We start from the raw sequence: 15137 nt of genomic DNA, 5'->3' as shown, positions 1-15137 counted from the left end.
GTTCGAATCAAGCAGCGCGTCGAGCAAAGTTGGTGAAGACGAATGTTCTGAATGGACAACAGTAGTTGCAAAAAAAAGGAAAATGTCTAACGTTGGAGTGGAGGATGCGTGTATGAATGATAATGAATCTCTTACTGTTGAGATGTGTTTGTTGAGTAAGGATGCATATGTGGGAAACCTGTTTGAGGTGTTGAAAATGATGAAGTATGCACTGGGAAAAGTGGAGTCTCTCAGAGTGACCAGGAGTGGTCTTATTAGGATTAATTGTATTTCTGAAGAACAAAGGAAGATTGCAGTGAGCTTCAAAAGAATCCGAACAACAGAAGTTTTGTGTTTTGAACTTGGGAGTAGAGCACCCGCCAAAGGAGTCATCTCAGGAGTGACGACGGATGTTCATGTTGAATACCTGAAGAAAATTCCTGGTGTAGTTAGTGCCCTGCGTCTGACCCATTGGGTGAATGGAGAAAAATAAGAAGTTCTGTTGTTTTTTGATAAAGAGCAAATACCTACGCATGTAAAGCTTGGTTATGTAAGATATTCTGTAAGAGCTTTCGTCCCCAAACCATTGCAGTTTAAGAATTGTAAAGGATTTAGCCAAGTTTCAAGTGTGTGTAGACGGACAGAGTATATTGACGAACGGTGTGTAGAAGGATGCCAGTATTGCAATTGTGGTGGGAATCATGATCCTGAGCTCCTGGAGTGCCCTGTCAGGGTGAAGGACATTGAGGTGGCAATAGTTAGAGGGATCAATTGAAAATTGATCTCCTATGCGGAGGCAATTGAAATAATTGATAAAACAAGTGATGCTAATGAAGATATGGTAGTGGAGGTTCCCTCCCAGGTTCGTTTATTTATTTATAGTTTTGGTCGTTTTTTTGTGTGCATTTTGTTCCATTTTTGGGATTCCTGTTTCCATCCCGCACAGTAGGTGGCAGGATGCACATACAATTGTGCGATCGCCAATATACCATAGAAGAAGAAGTAGAAGATGGAGTGTCTTGTCCGCGAACAGCAGGAGTGGGCGGGCTTTCAAGTTTTGAAGCTATTGGAAAGTAAAATACACACCACACTTCAAAATCGTAGTGCACTGGGTAGGCTTTTAGCACCCGATGTGGTTGTGTATTTGGAGTTTCTATTCGCCACTTGCAAGTTACCGTGGGAAAGTCACTAACTACAGTATCCTAACTGTAGGATATATCGTAGTAGGATTTATTTAACAACAGTTGAAGTCTGTTGCCTCCCGCTGTTGGACAAAACGGCATTTTCATTCATTTTCATTCGCTCAAGCTACAGTTTCAGTGGACTTGGAAGTTTAAATCATTTCGTGAATTAAAATCGAAAGAAAACCCACCTGGCCGTCTGGTAACTGGTTCAACAAACTGCAGCAGAAGGGGAATGTGGTTTGTTGACGATAGCCAATCCTTCCGTTGGCTGTTCTCCATTTGAAAAACAGGTATGTAGCCTAGATATTATGTAGCAATTGATCTGTTTTGAAGTTACGCGCGCGTTTCATGAATGAATATATACACATTTCACGCCATACATTCATTGAGTTAGTCATTTTCCTTAGTTTGTAAACCATTTTTCTATAATTACATTTGCCATTTTCCTATCAAAAACACACGTCACCAAATTACATCACCGCAAACACTACACTGTAATTGAGTGTTTCTTAATGTTGCCAGTTATGTTCCAGTAACTGTTCTGTGATATTGAAAGATGTCATTCAATTGCCTGAAAGACAACTTGTCTGCATAGATTTTGTTGGAGAAGTAGGTCTACTGCTGTAGTCTACTTAGCTGATCTGTGTATATATAGGTGGGTGTGTGTATTTTGTGTTACGCTCAAAGATCAACTGCTCACTCAGACTTTGATGTTAAGGGCAAAATTGTGGTGTAGATGGTGGGAGGGATGAACAGTAGACCGGGTCCAGAGGTACTCCCCCTAATAAAAAGAATAAAACATTTTTTATAACGAATTTCCTACAATTCTAGTTTAGAATTTTTTTTTTTTAAATTAACCTTTACTTTAACTAGGCAAGTCAGTTTAGAACAAATTCTTATTTACAATGACGGCCTACCAGAAGGCAAATGGCCTACTGTGAGGATAGGGGCTGGGATTAAAAATATATGACAAACACACATCATGAAGAGAGACCTAAAACAACAACAGCATGGCAGCAACATGGTACAATCACAAAACATGGTTCAAACATTGGGCACAGACAACAGCACAAAGGGCAAGAAGGTAGAGACAACAATGCACCACACGAAGAAGTCACAACTCAGTAAGAGTGTGCATGACTGAGTCTTTGAATGAAGAGATGGGGATATTTTTTTTTTTTTGCTGCTCGTTCCAGTCTCTAGCTGCAGCAAATTGAAAAGAGGAGCGACCCAGGGATGTGTGTGCTTTGGGGACCTTTTAACAGAATGTTACTGGCAGAATGGGTGTTGTATGTGGACGATGAGGGCTCCAGTAGGTATCTCAGATAGGGGTAGTGAGGCCTAAGAGGGTTTTATAAATAAGCATCAACCATTGGCTCTTGTGACGGGTATACAGAGATGACCAGTTTACAGAGTAGTATAGAGTGCAGTGATGTGTCTTATAAGGAGCATTGGTGGCAAATCTGATGGCAGAATGGTAGAGAACATCTAGCTGCCCGAAAGCACCCTTACATGCTGACCACACCGCTCGCTTCCGTGCTAAAATAGAAGTTGCTTCTATTTGTGGCGCAGAATGCGCTCCAATCCTGCCTCTCCCATCTCATTGGTTTATAGAAGCAGATACCCACGTGGGTATCTCCTCATTGGTTATACCCACGTGGGTGATTGAAAGACGAACTGAGATCGGTCGTCGTCATGGTAATACTATTAGATGCCAATTGCCATATACAGTCCAAAGAAGAAAAAGCCTGGAAGGAGGTGCGATGACTAGAAACAATTCGGTTGACAGTTTTATGTGTGGATTAATTGTCAGCGTAGAGGACCTTGTGCATTTCAGGTAAAATAACTCAACATTTATATCCCAGGACAAATTAGCTAGCAACAGCAAGCGAGCTAAATAGGACAAATTAGCTAGAACTGCAAGCTGTCCCCTAATTAATATAATTGGTTCAGAGTTTCTTTTGATATTTCAACCTGTGTGTCGTGATCGCGTTTGTTGTGGAGGGGCAAAATCAATTTGCACTCAACCGGTTTGGGTACGATGTTACCTGCCGACCTATAAATTACATCTCCTTAATCTAGCATGGGTAGGGTGGTCATCTGAATCATGGTTAGTTAGTCAGCTGTTGTAGAGACAATCAAGTCTAGATTTAACCTTAGCCTGCAGCTTTGATATGTGCTGAGAGAAGGACAGTGTACTGTCTAGCCATATTCCCAAGTACTTGTGAGGTCACTACCTCAAGCTCTAAACCCTCAGAGGTAGTAATCACACCGGTGGGGAGAGGGGAATTCTTCGTACCAAACCACGTTGTTTTGGAGGTCTTCCGAACAAGGTCAAGGGCGGAGAACTTGTTGGACACTAAGAAAGCTTTGTTGTAGAGCGTTTAATACAAAATCCGGGGAGGGGCAAGCTCTGGGTGTAAGACTGTATCATCTGCATATCTGCATATGGATGAGAGTGTTGCGCCTAGGATTGAGCCAAGGGGTACTCCCTTGGTGACAGGCAGTGGCTGAGATGGCAGATGTTTGGTCTTTATACACTGCACTCTTTGAAAGAGGTAGTTAGCAAACCAGGCCAAAGACCCATCAGAGATGTCAATACTTCTTAGCCGGCCCACAATAATGCAATTGTCCACCGCAGTGGTCCCCAAACTTTTTATAGTCTTGTACCCCTCCAAACATTCAACCTACAGCTGCGTACCCCCTCTAGCACCAGGGTCAGCGCACTCTCAAATGTTATTTTTTGCCATCATTGTAAGCCTTCCGCGCACACACTCTACAATACATTTAAACATAAGAATGAGTGTGAGTTTTTGTCGCAACTCGGCTAGTGGGAAGTGACAAAGAGCTCTTATAGGACCAGGGCAATAATAATAATAATAAATCATTTTGCTCTTTATTTAGCTATCTTACATATAGAATCTTATTTGTTCATCAAGAATTGTGACTAACTCACCAGAGGTTAATGAGAAGGGTGTGCTTGAAAGGATGCACATAACTCTAAAATGTTGGGTTGTATTGGAGAGAGTTTGTCTTAAATAATTTTCCACACACAGTCTGTGCCTGTGTTTAGTTTCTTGCTAGTGAGTGCCGAGAATCCACTCTCACATAGATACGTGGTTGCAAAGGGCATCAGTGTCTTGACAGCGTGATTTGCCAAGGCAAGAAACTCTGAGCACTGCTCTATCCAGAAATTTAGCTGTGGCTTCTGATTAAATTAGATTTTCACAGAACCACTTGTTGCAATTTCGATGAGGCTCTCTTGTTCAGATATCAGTAAGTGGACTGGAGGCAGGGCATGAAATGGATAAAGAATCAAGTTGTATGTGTTGTCAGTTTCGGGAAAGTACCTGCGTAATTGAGCACCCAGCTCACTCAGGTGCTTCACCATATCACATTTGACATTGTCCATAAGCTTGAATTCATTTGCACACACAAATCATACAATGATGGAAAGACCTGTGTGTTGTCCTTGTTAATGCAGACAGAGAAGAGCTACAACTTCTTAATCATAGCCTCAATTTTGTCCCGGACATTGAATATAGTTGCGGAGAGTCCCTGTAATCCTAGATTCAGATCATTCAGGTGAGAAAAAAACATTGTGTGAGGAACTTGTCATCATGCAAGCGGTCAGACAATTGAAAATTATGGTCAGTAAAACTTTAAGCTTGTCTCCATTTAAAAAAAAAGTGTCAATACTTCTGTGCTGGTATGTTATAGAAGTGTTACATGGTCGCTGCCTGTATTGCATAATGCAGAAAATACACAAGAGTTCAGGGGCCTTGCTTTAACCATTTTTTGCGGTAGTGTCCAAAACGTCTTTCCAGCTGTTGGGTATTCCCTTGGCAGCAAGAGCCTCTCGGTGGATGCTGCAGTGTACCCAAGTGGCGTTGGGAGCAACTGCTTGCACTCGCGTTACCACTCCACTATGACTCCCAGTCATGGCTTTTGCGCCATCAATACAGATACCAACACATTTTGACCATCAAAGTCCATTTGATGTCACAAAGCTGTCCAGTACTTTAAAACTATCCTCTCATCCTCTTCTGCAAACCAGGACATGTCTTCCTTAATTGACCCCCCCATAAATGTAACAGGCTTATACCAGGAGCTGTGCCAGACCTGCCACGTCTGTTGACTCATCCAGCTGTAACGTATATAATTCACTAGCTTGTATGCAAAGCAGTAATTGTTTCAAAACATCTCCTGCCATGTCACTGATGCGTCGTGAAACAGTGTTGTTTGATGAAGTCATTGTCTATAGTTTTTGGCCTTCTCGCCCAGCATTGTCCCAGCCTTATCTGCGGCAGCAGGAAGAATGAAGTCCTCCACAATAGAATGGGCTTGCCTGTCCTAGCTACTTGGTAGCTCACTATATAAGATGTTTCTAACCCCTTCTTATTAATGGTATCTGTTACTATACATGACTTTCGAGTAGTAAGACATCTTTATTCTGACTCAAACTCCCATAACTTACTTTTCAAATGGTCATGTTTCATTTCTAAATGTCTTCGCAAGAGTGGAGGTTTCCCGTGAGAGTGTAATGGTTAATGTGATTGGATGTTAATTATTTGACTAGGCTACCTGTATTTGACATTGTTGTTTTTTTCTCTGGACACTAGTTCTTTCACTGACAAAAATACAATTAAACCGAGGTTATTCAACCAAGAGAAAAAAAACTCACCCAAATGTATAGCCACGTTGGAAAATATAAATGTACTGTTTGAAAATGTGAATTACAAAAAAAATATATATTGTTCTTCACATTTTTAATTGCGTACCACTTCCCCAGTTTGGGAATACCCGGTCTACCGTATTAAAAGCTTTGGCCAAGTCAATAAAAATAGCAGCACAACATTGCTTATAATCAAGGGCAATCGTGACTTCATTTAGGACCTTTTAGGGTTGCAGTGACACATCCAGTTTGACATGACTTATGCCTTTTCTTGAGGGTTATATGGAGGGATATTTTGAAAACACAGTATAAGTGGAAGGATAAGTCGCCACGATCACTAATGGAGGTATTTCAAGGCAAATATTATGAAGACACAGTTGAGTTGTATTATGATGCACACATGCATATTTATTTACATTTAGAACAAGAACACACAAAAGATGAAGACTGAGTTATATTATAGTTAGAGTTCACCTACCTTATGCCCAGTCCCTATATATGTGGTTAAAGACTGACACTTGTGTAATGTTTTTAAAACTAATTTCATGCAATTCTAAACTTTCTGCCATTTAGCTTTTGAAGTGTTAATATGCTGACATGCCCCCACCCCCCTTGGCAATTTCGCATGTGCTTAATGTTGTTACATATTTACATAGTCTGGAGATATGCGAGTCCTTGTGGCTTCCTTCTTTGTTTAGTTCCCATGCTAGTAAGACTAGATCAGGGAGCCTACTGTGAAGATGTAGATCTTGTTCAGTGTTTTCTACACCCCAAACAGTCAATCTATCAGATACTCAATGCATTGAGTAAGTAATATTTCACAATATTGTCAAAGTAACTGCAATCAACAAAATATTCCAACTGAATAACACATCATTAGTATGTGGCCAATTGGTCTTAACTTCTCACGCCACTATTCCATGTATTCTGCTTTTGTATCAATACAGTCAAGTGCCAACTCTTCTAAAACAGCTGCTAGACGAGAGCTCCATTGAATGTGAATGTCATTCATGCACCGCACTGTTGAATGGAGCCCATACACTGAATGAGCTCAACGTCATAAAAGCTAACTCTATTCTTGTTTCACCCACTGTATTGGCCTTGGCGGTGTGCCCAGAAAACTACCCTAAGTGTTTTGGTTGACAGAGCATATACTTGAGTCTTGGACAGCCTGGGTTCTCCTCAAGCAAGGCAGAGACAAAATCTCTGCAAACAATGACTGCGAACGAGCAAGCAGGGGAAGTGTTCTTAAACACACCTGTGAAATCAAAGTTAAAGAAGCAAGATAAAACAGAACAAGAATGTGCTGTAGGCCTAGTTGTTTCATACTGTAGTAGTAAGATGTAACATAAGGCAGCCATTTTGCCATAAGAGTGAATGTTTGAGTGCGGCATGAGCTTAGTTGGCAAAATATTATTTTTCAATCAAGGCATTATCTGTCCATATAGCAGCTCCATGCAAACTGTATGAAACAAGGTACAAGTAAGTGTAGTGTGTGTGTGTGTGAGAGAGTACTGTGCACAATGTGTGTGCAGGAGTTAGGCTGGTTTTGTGCAGTAAATTTCTGTCAAGCACTTGTGTGTTATGTCATTATGATACTGTAGTTAAAGGCATGCACTGCTTTGGGCTGGATGTATTTGTGTATAGTTCATACGTGCATAATCTATGAGCTGAATTACTCTCACCTCAATTAGCCACATAATCCCAAGTTTGAAAGCAACTGTTTTATGGAAGAGGTGCTGTGCCATTTTACCTACATCTCCCCCACATAGGCCAGCCCCCTAGAAATTTGAGTTCTAGCCGATGAGATCCAGCCCCTCTGCATTTGAGTGACAGCTAGAAAGAATCACACACAGCCGAGCGAGAGGGGGAGCAATGACGTGCTGCACATATCTGCAAATTGTTCTCTTACTAAACTGCCTTTATCACACTGCTACTACAATTCTTATTTTTACTCTGACTGTTGGTAGTTTTGTAGCTACACTGTGGACATAATGGTATTTGAGGCAGACTCATTGTATCATGGATAAAGTAGACACATCTCTGACAGTACTAGCTATGTCACAACAGGGCTTCCGGCCATATCATACCCAACCATCGGCTGGAGTTAAGCAAGAAGGGGAGAAGAATGTTGATGGGTGTCTTGATATGCCACAATGTGTTTGGGTAAAAAAATAAAAAATAAAAAAGTTTTCATAATGACCTACTACATGCGCATACAAGGCCTTCTTGCCCCAGAGAGAACATTCTAGCTAAAACAGTGGAACATTTCCAAGCAGGGAGCGGCACTCGTTTTCTCTGACTTTGTTTCTCTGTTTGACCCATCCTTTTATTTTGACCATGTAAATGGATTGGAGACTCCAAAGAAGGTGACATTAACTCCATTGTTTGGCAGTTAAGTGGTAAGTGTCATCATCACTCAGCTGAACGTGTGACTGTGGTCCTGGGTGGTGTTGGGTTGCGTATGCAGGTGTCTGTCACTCAAAAAAGGGGAGATTGAAGAGGAGAGAGGATGAGGGTGGCTGGTGAGCCCTATGTTGGATAAAGCTTGGTTTGGCACACCTGAAGTGCTCTGCTAAGATAAGGGGGTATTGAATTTGTTTGATGTTGACAGCTCTCACTTTGCAATGGGGTTGACTTGTTGCTCAAGCCATATTGCTATTGACACTGCTAACATTCCGGTCCCTGACAGACAATGTTAAAAAAATGTTTTTTTTTGTTAGGACACTAGATGAAGTTAACCTCTCCTTTGGTGCAACTGCCTGAGATTAAACCTGTTTAACCTCATCCACTAATATCCTTCATTAACATTGTATGACACACATGGTTGCAAAGGGTCTGAAAAATTTGCAAAGTGTTGAAAAATTTCCATGGTAAGTTATGCCCTGGAATTTGGGGAATTTTGCTTAAAAAAAGTTAGCTTATAAGTGGACCTTTTTTGTGGCATACACAAGGCAATTCTAGGTCTTGTGGCATATTTTGATTAAATTATCCCCAATTTAATGGAATTGCAACCCTCTGCATGCACAGTGAATACTTCCATCGCATGTACAGCTGATTCTGAAGATCTTGCACACTAATGAGATGCTTTTGAGCCCACATTACTACACTGTCTGAGACAATGACTACATGCTTTCTGGTAAGTTTTGATTACAATATTGGGTGGGGTGAATATATTTTATATGACATGCATGATTTTTTTTTTTTTGTCAACTAGTAAATCGTAGTCTACAGCAAAGTGTGTTTAAGCCTGCTTGAGCCTGCTAAATGAGTGTTAATTCACCTGTTTCCATACATGTTTAATTTTAAAACATTTATCTTACGAAGGAGTTGTTTAATCTAACTGCTTAACTATTTATCTGTGTGTGGAATATAAAAAATGTAAAAAAATAATAATAATTTAAACAATTTTTCTAATCTTTAACAGGAAAATGCCACTATCTGATGTCTGGAGACATTTCACTGCAGCTAATGTAGAAGGAAAAGCTGTGTACATTTGCAAATACTGTGCCAAATCATATGTGAAGAATGCAACAAAGATGCAGAATCATCTGGCCAAGTGCATAAAGTTCCCTCAGAGCTCACAACAAGCAACCTCTGACCTCAATTGAGGAATGTCGTCAGAGAAATGCTGATGAATGTCTTGCTCCAGCTGTGTATGCAACTGGTTAACCTCTGATGCTCACAGGCAATGTGCATTGGAAGAGATTTCAGAATGTTCTTCGCCCAGCATTCACCCCAACCAGACATCCTTGTTCTACTAATTTGCTGGATGTAGAGTTCAAGTGAAGGTCTAGCAAATCATAGAGAAAGCCGACTGTATTGCAATCATCTCTGATGGGTGGTCGAATGTTTGTGGGAAAGGAATAATTCACTACATCTCCACACCTCAACCAGTATTCTACAAGAGCACAGACACAAGGGACAACAGACACACCGGTCTCTACATCGCAGATGAAGGCAGTCATCAATGACCTTGGACCACAGAAGGTATTTGCACTGGTGACAGACAATGCTAAAGGAAGTTAAAGCTGCAATCTTCCTCACCAAGTAAAGTGAGAAGAATAAGAGCACCACATTGAAGCTGCCCAGCAACACCCGTTGGGGCGGTGTTGTCATCATGTTTGACAGTCTCTTGTAGGGGAAGGAGTCTATCCAAGAAATGGCCATATCACAGTCTGCCGATATGGACAGCCCCATCAAGAGGATCCACCTGGATGATGTATTTTGGGAGAGAGTGGTAAGCAGCCTGAAATTCCTGAAACCTATAGCAGTAGCCATTGCACGGATTGAGGGAGACAATGCCATCCTGTCTGATGTTCAGACTTGCAGAAGTAAGAGAAGAAATCCGTACGGCCCTGCCCACTTTACTGTTGCTCCAAGGATTAGAAACTGCAGTTCTGAAATGCATAAAAAAGTGGGACAACTTCTGCCTGAAGCCCATACACGCTGCAGCATACATGTTGGACCCCAAGTATGCTGGCAAGAGCATCCTGTCTGGTACAGAGATCAACAAGGCCTATGGTGTCATCACTACTGTGTCTTGCCACCTTTACTTGGATCAAGGCAAGGTTCTTGGCAGTCTGGCAAAGTACACTTCCAAGCAAGGGCTTTGGGATGGAGATGCAATATGGCAGTCATGCCAACTTATCTCATCAGCCACCTGGTGGAAGGGCCTTTGTGGATCTGAAGCTCTTTCCCCTGTTGCCTCCATCATCCTCCTAAGCCCACTAACATCAACCTCCGAGTGCAACTGGTCCTTGTTTGGGAAACATACACACACACACCAAAGCACGCAACAGGCTGACCAATACAAGGGTTGAAAAATTGGTGGCCATCCAGGCAAGTTTGTGGCTTTTTGAGCCTGACAGCGAGCCATCCTCAACAAGGTTGAAGATGTGTCCTCAGAGTCTGATGTTCAAGAGGTGGACATTGAGGAGGTCCAGGGAGAAGACATGGAAGCCTGGAAGGAAGACAACCAAAGCTTTACTTCCTAGACTATCATTTTACATATGTATGTTAAATGTTTTTGGGAGATGCGATGGATCCTTGGGGATCATTCAATATTCCCTTTCTTTTGGTGTTCAGTGGAATAATCCCCTTTCTTTTGGTGTTCAGTGGAATCATCCCATGTGAAGAGTCCACTCATTTTATTCAAGTTCAATTTGTAACTAAATTGTTCTGTCTCCATATGATATTGTAGATATTTTTTGCATTGTATATTTACATTTTAAATGGTATTAATATTAATTTGCGTATATTTCCAGTAATTCAAATACATTTCCACAAAATTTTCACCTCTGAATATTCCCCAAAATGTGCAATCCTAATGACACCTGACATAAACATTGGCTGGCTTTGGTCCATTGCCATCAGGCTCAAGGGCCATTAGTGTACCTACATTAATGCAGATGATGCAGTGATGTATTGCACTTAATGCAAGTATGACGTCAAGGATGAATATCTAGTAACTATATACTGAACAAAAATATAAGTGCAACATGCAACAATTTCAAAGATTTTACTGAGTTAAAGTTCATGTAAGGAACAGTTAATTTGAATAAATTCATTAGGCCCTAATCTATGGATTTCACATAACTGGGCACATAACGCAGCCGTGAGTGTGCATGGGAGGATGTAGGCCCTTCTACTTGTGACCTAGGCCCACCCACTGGGGAGCCAGGCCCAGTCAATCAGGCTTTATTACAGACCGATATACTACTCTGTATCATCATCAACTGTCTGGGTCATGATCCCGCAGGTGAAGAAGCCGAATGTGACGGTCCTGGAGTGGTTACACATGGTCTGTGTTTGAGGCCGGTTGGACGTATTGCCAAATACTCTAAAACGGCATTGGAGGCGGCTTGTGGTAGAGAAATTAACATTCAATTATCTGGCAAGCAACTGGTGGACATTCCTGCAGTCACATGACAATTGCACACTCCCTCAACTTGAGATATCTGTGGCGTTGTGTTTTGACAACTGCACATTTTAGTGGCCTTTTGTCCCCAGCTCAAGGTGCACCTGTGTAATGATCATGCTGTTTAATCAGCTTCTTGATATGCCACACCTGTCAGGTGGATGGATTATATTGGCCAAGGCGAAATGTTCACTAACAGGGATGCAATCAAATTCAGCGCATGAAACATGGACCAACGCTTTACATGTTTTGTTTATATTTTTGTACAATGCGTTCAGAAAGTATTCAGACCTGTTGATGTTTTTCACATTTTGTTACAATACAGCCTTATTCTAAAATGGATTAAATTGTTCCCCCCCCCCTCATCAATCTACACACAATACCCCACAATGACAAAGTAAAAACCGGTTATAGAAATCTTTGCAAATGTATTAAATTAAAAAAACGGACATTTTACCTAAGTATTCAGACCCTTTACTCGGTACTTTGAAGCACTTTTTGGCAGCGATTACAGTCTCGACTCTTCTTGGGTATGTTGCTACAAGCTTGGCACACATATTTGGGGAGTTTCTCCCATTATTCTCTGCAGATCCTCAAGCTCTGTCAGGTTGATTGGGAAGCGTCGCTGCACAGCTTTTTCAGGTCGATGGCTTTGGCTGGGCCACTCAAGGACATTGAGACTTGTCCCGAAGCCCCCTCTGCTATGTCTTGGCTGTGTGCTTATGGTCGTCGTCATGTTGGAAGGCAAACCTTAGACTGCGGGGGGCGGAGGTCCTGAGCGCTCAGGAGAAAAAGTGATATTTCCTTTAAAAAAAATTTTTTTTATATAAATTAGCACATATTTTCTAAAGACCTGTTTTTGCTATGTCGTTATGGGGTATTGTGTGTAGATTGAGGGGAAAAAATGAATTGTATCCATTTTAGAATGATGCTAAAATGGAAAAGTCAAAGGGTCTGACAACTTTCCGAATGCACTGCATCTTATACATGCATACTATATTGTACATGCAATACGTTTAAAGTTGTGGATGGGCCACAGGAAGATCGGGAATAATTTTTTATTCCGAACGACACTTGTAACTTGACTGTACAGTCCGAGAACAGTCAAAATCAATATCCCTGGTTAAGCCTGCATTTCTTGATAGTTCAGAAACAAGTGCCCACTGGATATTCAGTAGTCAGTAGGCACCTTGAGAATGTTTGAGAAATCATATGCAACTGGTCATTTAAAAATTATTATTTTCTGGATTGTGAGGGGCATAAATGAGCCCAAAGCCTAATTTAAATGCCTTGATATATTATATAGGAATACATTGTATATTGTTCAACTGCAAAATTTGTAATAAAAAAAAAAAAAAGGTCTAATTGCGACCTTTTTAAACAAATCCACCGACCCATCCTTTTTCCTCAGCAGTCAAGGGGGGAGGACCATAATGGCTGTCTCGGCAGGCAGTTTCACTCTGTAAATATTTACAGTGAGTGGAGGGGGATGTGACAATATGAGCAATAGGAACTCCCAGGGGAAGGGTGCTTGGGTTAGCCAGGAGGCTAATCTCCTCTAAGACATATTTGTAAATCTCGCTAGTAGTTTGTGGACATTGTAAAGAGGCCACTCTAAAAAAGATAAGCTAATTTGGCCTTTGATTTAGTTCTATGTGAATTGTGTGAATTCAGTAATTGATGACACAGTGACATTGAACATATGTTGACAATCAGTCCAACTATGATTTGAAGTGTATATATCTGGACAGCATTTCCGATTCAACAAGCGACACTAAGACTAATGTCTGACTGCATATGGAGTCATAGTAAAAGCCTTGTTTGGGTCTCTGGATTGTTCTCTGTTGAAGTACTGCAGTCCATACATGAAAAACATTGTACTCGAATGGACAGAATGTCCACTTAATCTAATTGGCCTCTCATTCATACTTGGGTCATTATCCAGCCAATCATCATCATCATCAAACTTTTCATAAGAGGGCACACTCTGACGTAGCTCTGGTGGCGATGCAAATGATAGACCCTTTTATTTCCATTCAGGAAATCTCACATTACAAGAGAAACTCCTGCATCAGCCTACGTATGTTTCCAGTTTCTACATAGTTCATATTTAGCAAGTAGGCTGATTTTGTTGTGTTTCAATGGGAATTAACTGTTAATCCCACATCTGGTAATTCCTTCCTTTTTAGCATGTTGTTGAGCTGTGGTTGATTTTTATAAAAGTCAACTGTTAGGCCTGGTCCCATAAAGGTTCAGTTTGTTCGACTGTATCTCTGGGCCCTAACCCATCCACTGCAAAGTAGGCTATCAAGTACAAAGTAGGCTAGCTGATTTTGTTGTGTTGTCCAGAAGGGTTCAAATCTGATGTACTGTATCTCTGGGATTTACTAACCCATCCCCCTCTGCCTATACAGCAGACCCCCTAACGGCGACCCCTCGTTAGAATTCCAGCAGTCCAGATGGTGTCTGGTGGATGCCCCGAGACCCCATGAGTTGGATAGGCTGGATGAATCATTCCACCTCGCTGTCCCCCCCCCCACTATCCGCCTCCTTTCTTCCTTCCTTCCTTTCCTCTCTCTCCCTCTCTGTCTGGATGTCTTTGACTGTGTTTAATGTTGTCTCTCTTTTTTTTGATATCCTAAAGTAACCACCTTTCCAATTTAGTCTGTCAGTTTTTCCAAACTGCAATGCAGTTTCCCCGAGGGCTGCTCTTGGGAAACACTACCAGGAGACTGCTTATATAATTTTTTTTTTATCAACAATATCACTGTGAGCTAAAGAAGTGCATTGTATATAATTTAAATGTTTATTTTTATAGATTGACAATTTGAAAACATACTGGAGTAAGGAGTCAGTTTGTCAATTTTAGTGTTGAAGGCTACCAAAGATGTATATGTACAGTAGATGACTGACAGGGCTCTGTTTTGGAGCCACCACGCCTCCATCTTGGCACCCCCCTCCTCCCCACACCATTGTAAAAAATATACATATATTTTAGAAGCTATAGAAATAAATTTTATTAATCATGTCTACATTTGTTTTTGCCACATTTATTATATTAGACACCCTAAAGCATATTTGTTTTAATATGTGAGCTGTACTTAAATATATTAAAATATTTTCCTTAAAGTATACTTTTTGAAAGTTCTAATGTTACTGTCTCCACTACAACAAATTTAGTTAAATGCATGTAATTTTGTCCTTTTAATATCTAATTGAAATACTGTAGAATTCCTTTCACTATTATGGAAGACTGCTCTTTCTGGGGAGTGCCAATATGTCTGACCGGTGGTTTCAAAGCCTGTCATTTGCCAGTACACAACATCAGCAATCCAGGGTTTATAGAAGTCATTGAAGGCTACTCAAGCCAAGGTAACCC

At 41.0% G+C, this 15137-nt stretch overlaps 1 protein-coding gene across 1 annotated transcript in view; it reads left to right on the top strand.

The window, feature by feature from the left end:
- Window positions 1–1053: 1053 nt before the first annotated feature.
- svild (supervillin d) overlaps window positions 1054–15137 on the top strand; it is a 115496-nt gene continuing 101412 nt past the window's right edge. Inside the window, 1 exon segment of the mRNA XM_064923657.1 lies at window positions 1054–1453. The gene's annotated coding sequence lies outside the window, so the exon portion shown is untranslated.

The sequence above is a fragment of the Oncorhynchus masou genome, chromosome 18 (assembly GCF_036934945.1).
Source record: "Oncorhynchus masou masou isolate Uvic2021 chromosome 18, UVic_Omas_1.1, whole genome shotgun sequence".
NCBI lineage: Eukaryota > Metazoa > Chordata > Actinopteri > Salmoniformes > Salmonidae > Oncorhynchus > Oncorhynchus masou.
Note: the sequence above shows the minus strand (reverse complement) of the source record. Positions and strands in the feature narration are given on the sequence as shown.